Source organism: Acomys russatus, chromosome 23, assembly GCF_903995435.1.
Source record: "Acomys russatus chromosome 23, mAcoRus1.1, whole genome shotgun sequence".
Taxonomy (NCBI): Eukaryota; Metazoa; Chordata; class Mammalia; order Rodentia; family Muridae; genus Acomys; species Acomys russatus.
In genome coordinates this window covers 49,977,200-49,984,792 of record NC_067159.1, presented here as the reverse complement: position 1 = coordinate 49,984,792, position 7,593 = coordinate 49,977,200, and positions in this window count along the sequence as shown.

Below are 7,593 nucleotides of genomic sequence, written 5' to 3'. Positions count from 1 at the left end.
CTTGCTGGTGTGCTTCAGTTCTTGTTGTCTTTAAGATAATCTGACTTGGCAATACAAAATGTTGGCAACCTTATATGGTTCTCTTTTGCTTGCCAAACTGATTCAAGAAATGCTAAATCCCGCTAAATGCTGGCTTAAGACTTGTACCAAGAGGTCCACTGCATCCCCAGAATCCACATCTGATTGTTTTATCTTAACAAGTTTGGTACTAATGTTTTCCTAATTCATTCTCAAAACGCAAACCTTATACTCTAAACCCTCACATTGTAAAATTAACTTGTATTTTTTTTTTCAATATAAAAAGGTAGCAGTGTTGAGCATGGTGCCTTGGCAAACACCTTTAATCCTAGTACTCAGGGAGGCAGAGGCAGGAAGATTGCTGTGAGTTCAAGGCCAACCTGAATTGTAAGTGAGTCTAAGACAGCCATGGTTACACAGAGAAACCCTGTCTCAAAAAATCAAAAAATAATTTTTTAAAAAGTAGCAGTGTTATTTAATCCCTGATTCTTTAGTGAAGCTGTATATCAGCAATTTGGTTAAAGGAAACCGGCTCTACTAAGATCTTCAATAGAAAACACCTAAATTAACTTGGGAAGCAGAGACCACCAGGAGCTGGCCCTGGACTATTTTCCCCAAGTTACCTCCAGAGTGTCAATGATAATTCTGTGGTTTCCTCTTAAGGGTGACGAGGGGGCCAAGAACTATGCCATCCCTTTAAGGGAGAAAAATAAGGAAAGGAAGGAAGGAAAGGAAGGGAAGAGAGAGAGACAGAGACAGAGAGACAGGAGAGGGAGAGGGAGAGAGAGAGAGAGAGAGAGAGAGAGAGAGAGAGAGAGAGAGAGAGGAGAGAGAGAGAGAGGAGAGGAGAGGGAGCGAAGAGAGAAGAGAGAGAGAGAGAGAGAGATGAAAAAAATGATATATTTTCGGGGGGGGGGGGACGGGTTTCCAGTGGCTAGGGATAAGGAAGAGCTGCTACTAAGCCTAACCACAACCTGACTGGATGAAAAGTGAGTCCCAAGCTGCCACTCACCACAGATCCCCCTGCTGCGTGCCAGGAACCAGCTGAAAGCAGGAAAGAAGTTTCTTCTGATGGGGCCACAAACATGGGCCCTAGAGAATCGCTCAATCCCAGGCCAGCCACTTGGACTCAAAGTGCAGCTGAGAGGGGAGGGGAGGAGATGGCAAACCAGGGAATTAGCAGCCCCTGATCACTTGCAGGCTTGTGATGGAACTGATTGAAAATGCAAGCTTCTGTTCCACTGTAAAAACACGGAGAGAAGAGGAGAGGAAACAGGGTTTCATCAGATGATTTTCAATTTGGGGACTGCAGTAGAGACCAGGAAGAGCAATCGTGTTTATATATTATTTATTTACTTATTTATTTTTCCCAAACCCAGAGTGCCTGCCCTGCTTTTCCTGGTATGGTAAGTGAATTGTGAACCGCGCTATTACTTCTTTGGGCTTCAATGCTAATAAGGCACGCTTCCCACAGAACCTGACAGAAAGGATAAATACCTTGCCCTGCTGATGGTTAATTGATAGTGGCATGTGTCTTTCTTGCACTCTCACGGAGGGAATGTTCTGATCATCAGGACACAATTGGGCTTTCCCCTCCCCCACCCCTTGAAACAGACCAGAACGCTGAGAGAGGGCAAGAGGTCCCCTGCATTGTGTTACCCCCTCAGCCAGTGCATTCAGTTCTCAGAAGTTATCCCTAATTTCTCTCTTCCTCAAAAACAAAATTGTCTCACAGCAAATCATTTAGCCTTGACCACACTTTTCAAAGGGCTCTTGCTGATTCAGGCTTTGCCACGGACTGCATCAAGTATGGAGATGCTAATCTACTGCTTGCATCTGAAGCCCCTCTGGGAACTAGAGATGGGGACCTGCTTCTGGGGGACCCTGGCTGTTAAGTTTATGGGGACCATTGCCTTTCTGACTGCAAAGTAAACAATAGGGCAACTGTCGGCTTACAGGGCTAGGGGACCAACAGGACTACTGCTGAGGAGAGGAGTAAAAGCCCCCAGCAAGCAATCTTGGGGTTAGCTCCTGAAAGCTGGGTCTTCTCAAGGACTCAGTGGAGTCACCCCAGTGGGTAGGCAGGAAACAGAACAGAGTACTCTTGTTTTACGGCTGCTTTCTGTAATTATGTTGACTTTTTTTACGGAACACTTGACCGTTAGAAACTCAAGGGCGCATAAGAAATACTCTGAGGGGAATAAATAATTGGGATTTTTGTCGTAAGAGAAATGGTAGTGTGTGTTCCTTACAAAATTAGCTTGTTTGTATCTGTGAATCTTGTCGACTTACACCAGGACTGACTCTTTTCTGTACTCATCACCCGCAACTCTATTCACCTACTCACCCGGGCCTATTTTCAGTCGGGAGGTCAAGTTGTCTTTGGAACATCATACTTCCTGCTTGGAAAAGGCCCGGGATTGTATAATAGTCCGACAGGAAAGTTTCAAGACTATCGGGAGTTTCCCGGGGAGGGAGGACAGGCCTCGTCCACAGCCACTTTTCCTCTGTGCTGAGACCTGTCCCACTGCTGTGCACAAAAGGTCTTCAGGATGGAAATTGCTAAACAAAATGGTAAATACCCTTTGGAGCTATGCCTGCTGAGCTCACTTGGAGCAGCTTGATGGCCATTTGGTGGAGAGATGCTCTGGGTAAGAGTCTCCAGGGCCATGCATCCACTCACTCTTTTCCCACCCAAATATGCCCAGTAGGCAAAGGATGTGACCTATTTGTGTGCCAAGAAATTTGATTTTTGTGACAGTTATTTGCCCTCAATTTAAGAAAATTACTTTGTGCTCCTTCCCTTTTATTTAATCAAATGGCAGTCAATTTCCTATTTCACTTGAATAATTCTCATAATTTTACAACACAATGAAAGGATTATAGATTAGTGTGGGTCAATCTCCTTCATACTCTCCTTATTTCTCTAAGATTCCAATCCACTGAAAGACCACAGACAGCATAATGCCTTTGGGACAAGGACAGCACAAGGTCCCTTGCTGAAAAAGCACCCTGGCAGGAGGTGGGTCCCAGTGGGAGGGGCCTCACTTTTAACCATTGTGAGTCCGTGGAGAAAATGGGACAAGAGAACCAGTCAGTGCCTATATGGTGTATCCAAGGATGTCTACAGCACTGACTTCACCGAGGGTGTCAAGGCAGGGTGGGATGGGGGTGGTAGCAGACTTTAAGATGGGCCTGGAAGTGAGGCTGACAAGGCGTGAATGCAGATTGTACAGTGTGACACATTTATTAGTTAATCCTTCTTTCCTCTGTGTTTGTTCACCTGTAAAGAAAACAGCAGTTGCTCCAACTGTTCTGCACTGCACAACTAAATTCACAGAGGTACAACAGGTTAGAGGACTCCTCCTGCTTCTCATTGTGCCAAGGGTGAGCTGGACTCTACTGGATAGATCACACTTGGAGAGTTCATCACTGCAGTACTGGAACACTGAGGTTCTGGCCCTCAGATTGATCAGGGCTCAGTGTAAACTTGGCCTCTGTTTTGCAGGAACTGAAGTTCCCAGAAAGAAGCCACACCCATGTTACAGAGTCTACAAGGCTAAATAATTAAAACTACCCTGTTGTGGTTGACAAGATTTCAGATGTTACACTCCACACTATACACTTAACAGTCACTCACTGTCCATCACTGTGTCTGTCCTCACATCCCCATTACTGTCCCATGAAACCTTTGGTGTATATTCACTTAAGGACTACCAGTTTCTCCCAATCTAGAAGCTAAGAATAGTATCAGACAATACCCAAAATTTCTAGAACATATGTTTTCCTGCTTTGCTGTAACTAACCAGCCTAATGTTTCCATCAAGACATTTGCAAAGTGGCTTATGACATTCTTTTCTTCTTTAGCTATAAAACTTCATGATACAATTTCCATGTTGATATATGTCACTTGCTGCAACTCACTCCACGTTCACAAGTCATATCATCTCAAAAATAAAGTCTTACTCCTTTTGCAGTGTTTTGCACTGACTGTTGCTGGAATATTATCACGGCATGGGGTTCCTCCTCCAACCTAGCACTAAGACATCCAGACCAGGCAGAAAGAGCCAGACAACTTAAAGAGAAACAGATGCCCTGTAGCCTCTGCCCCTCCCTTACCCATCAACCTGGTCAACAAGGCCCACAGGCTGAAGGCAAGCAGTCAACTGCACATCTCATCCTGGGGGAGAAGATTGTCACTGCAGTTACCCACTGTGAATAGAACACCAACTACGAAGAGCATGCTAAAAACTAAACAGTTTCACCTTTATGACGAGCTTAGACTAGCATTTCACATGTGTAATACATACTCAATAGAAATTAACTTTAATCTTCTCGAATGTTATCCTACTTCCTGTTTCTTCACTGAGTTTCTCACTATCTTACCAGAGTCAATGTGTGTGTGTGTGTGTATGTGTGTGTCCCTGTCCGTATGAATATGTTTATTTTTTCACTCAAAGAAAACCTTCCCAAGCACTGAATGTATATTCCTATATGTATTATTCCCCAGAGATTAGAAGACTACTTGACACAATCTGTAATGAACACACTGTAAATATCTGATGACCTCATAGTGAGCTGAATGTATCTCCAGTGAATCTAGGAATGGAGAAATTGAACATGTGAGGTGTTTGGCTTTGGGAAATGAGAGTCAGGCATGTCTACGAGCATATTAGAAGTGAGCAGCTGCCAGGCATGGTGTCACACACCTGTGTTCTCCATCTTTAGAGCTTGAGTGAATGTAGGAACAGCCTAGGCTATATAATATAACAGGATCCAGTCTTAACAACTCAAGGGCTGGTGACGTCAACCAGAGGCAGAATTCTTGTCTGGCCTGTACAAGCAAACAAACAAAAATCGCCCTCATGGGGAGAAAATTGTTTTGTGTTTTTGCTTGTTTCTTAGGGATCAAACCCAAGGCCTTGATGCTGATTACTGATTAACTGCCCTACCACTGAGCTATACACCTTAGCTTTCATAGGAACAATTCAACTGAAAACATCCTATCAAGCTCAACAATTGTAAAATGGGCTTACTTTCCAGCTAAAGCTAGCACAGTTGAGAGATGTCCTGTTGTACCACAAAGGCCGGAGAATCGGCAAGGTCTGTGCTTCAGGTCTTCTGGTGCTTGCTGTGTGCTATGTCTTTTTTTTTTTTTTTTTTGGTAACTTCTCAGAGATGTAAAATCAGATAATCTGAAATATATCACTGGATTCATGTGAAAAGCAAGTAAGAACATTTCTTGGTAGTTTAAAATATGTTTATATTCTTGGTATTTTAAAATAAGTTTATTGACCAAGATAACCAATCCCTCAAAATAATAAAAGGCTCTTAATTTAAGGTGAATGATTTACAGATGTACTTGTGTGTTTATATAATTCATGATGGGCACATTGCATAGAAGCTTTACCTGTTTCCCCACTTTGGAAAACTGTAAGGTTTTTTGTTGTTGCTCTTGTTGTTGTTTTAGTTTGAAACTCAGAAACTCAGTGGACTAATGGCTTAGAACTAGTGAAAAAAAAATGAAGTTTCTGTGGAATTTGGAAAGAAGGAAAGCTTTAAAAAAATGCCAGGTGATTACACTTGTAATCCCAGCACTCAGGGAGGCAGAGGCAGGCAGATCACTGAGTTTGAGGCCAGCCTGATCTACAAAGTAAGTCCAGGACAGCTAAGGCTACACAGAGAAACTCTGTCTCAAAGAACTAAAAAAAGAATAAAGAAAAAGGAAAAAGGAGATAACTTGTTTTTTTTAAAAAAAAAAAAAAAAAGCACAAATTTTCTAAAATAACCCTGAAGAAATTTTTGACATGAATTTTATTTCACTTATGGTTCTTGTTAAAGATCTATCTCTCTCTCTTTCTGTCTGTCTCTCTCTCTCTCTCTCTCTCTCTCTCTCTCTCTCTCTCTCTCTCTCTCTCTCTCTCTCTGCCCTGTCTTTCACAAATTCTTCTGACATTTCAAGACACTTTTAAAAAATAGGAAAATAGCATTGCTTGTTTCTTTTCTAACTCCACATGCACTGTGAGAGTGTATTGGCCCAGGAGATGACCTTTCTTTTCTATCTGTCCTTGACACAGGGGTTGAAAGCAAATACTGAATAAGATCTAACAATCATGTTAAAAATAAATGTTTATACTTATCAAGAGAAATTGTGACATCAAGGGAAGTAAATGTCATGTTGAGAGAGGGACTTCCTGTAATTCAAGGGAAATTCCCCAGCCTTGGGGAGGGTACACAGAATGTAAATCACTTAGCAACAGCTGCTGTACAAGGCTGGTAAATTCAAAGCTCTCAGAACTTCGGAGAAACCTTTTTCGCTTTCAGTGCTGACCCTTAAACCCAGATCCACAAACATTCTAGGCAAGGGGTTTGTCACTAAGTTGCATTCTCAGATCACAGTGGAAAAGCGGTTTTTTGTTTTTGTTTTTGTTTTTTAAGGAAAACATTGCTTTTTGTTGTTATTATTTGAGTTCTTGATGTTTTTCGTCTCTTCTTTACATGTATTCATTCTTCTCTGATATAATATATGCAGACCACAGTTTCCCCTCTTCTCTTTTCCTTCCAGTCCACACTCCCCCCCCCAAAAAAACCTCCACTCTCTCCTGAATCCACTCTTCCTCCATTTTCTGTCAGAAAAGAGCAAGCCTCCTAGGAACACCAACTGACCACAGTATAGCAAGACGCAATAAAGCTAGACACAAACCCTCATATCAAGGCTGGATTAGGTAACTTAGTTGGAGGGAAAGGGTCCCAAGTGCAGGCTAATGTGTCAGAGACATCCCTACTCCCACCGTTACGAGTTCCACAAGAACACCAAGCTGCACAACCTTGTACAAATGTAGGGGACCTACTACAGACCTTTATAGGCCCCATGATTGTCACTTTAGTCCCTATGAGCCCTGCTTGGTTGATTCTGTGGGCCCTGTTCTTGTGGTGTCCTCAATGCCTCCAGTTCCTACAATCCCTTCTCCCTCTCTTCTACAGGGTTTCCCAGGCTCTGCCTAATGTTTGGCATCTGCTCAGAGCTGCGGAGTTGTTGGCATTTTATAATATGTTTATTGGCCATGAAAATCAATCTCTCAAAAATAATAAGGAACAAGAAAATTTAAGATGAATGATTTATAGATAGACAGCTGACCTGAGCCTATCAAGTCTCATCTGGACTGCCTGTATCCTCTTCCTCTGTGGGCTGGCAAGGCTGCTCTGCCAGGGGGAAGTGAGCAACAAGTGAACACTAGAACCCATGTCAGAAGTGGCCTCTACTCCCCATATTGTGGGACCCACAAGGAGACTGTGATGCCTGTCTGCTACATCTGAGCAGAGGGTCTAGGGCCTCACCATGCATGGTCCTTGCTTAGTACATCAGTCTCTGCAGCCCCCACACATACCCCTGCCCAGGTTTCTTGGCTCCATTGGTCTCTTTATGGAACTCCTGTCCCCTCCAGGTCCTTCTACCCCCAGACTCTCTGTGAGTTTGGCTGTGAGTCTCAAGTCTCAAGACCCAGCTATACCACTCCTGGGCAAATACCCAAAAGATACTCCACCACACAATAAGGACATAACAGCCGTATTCAT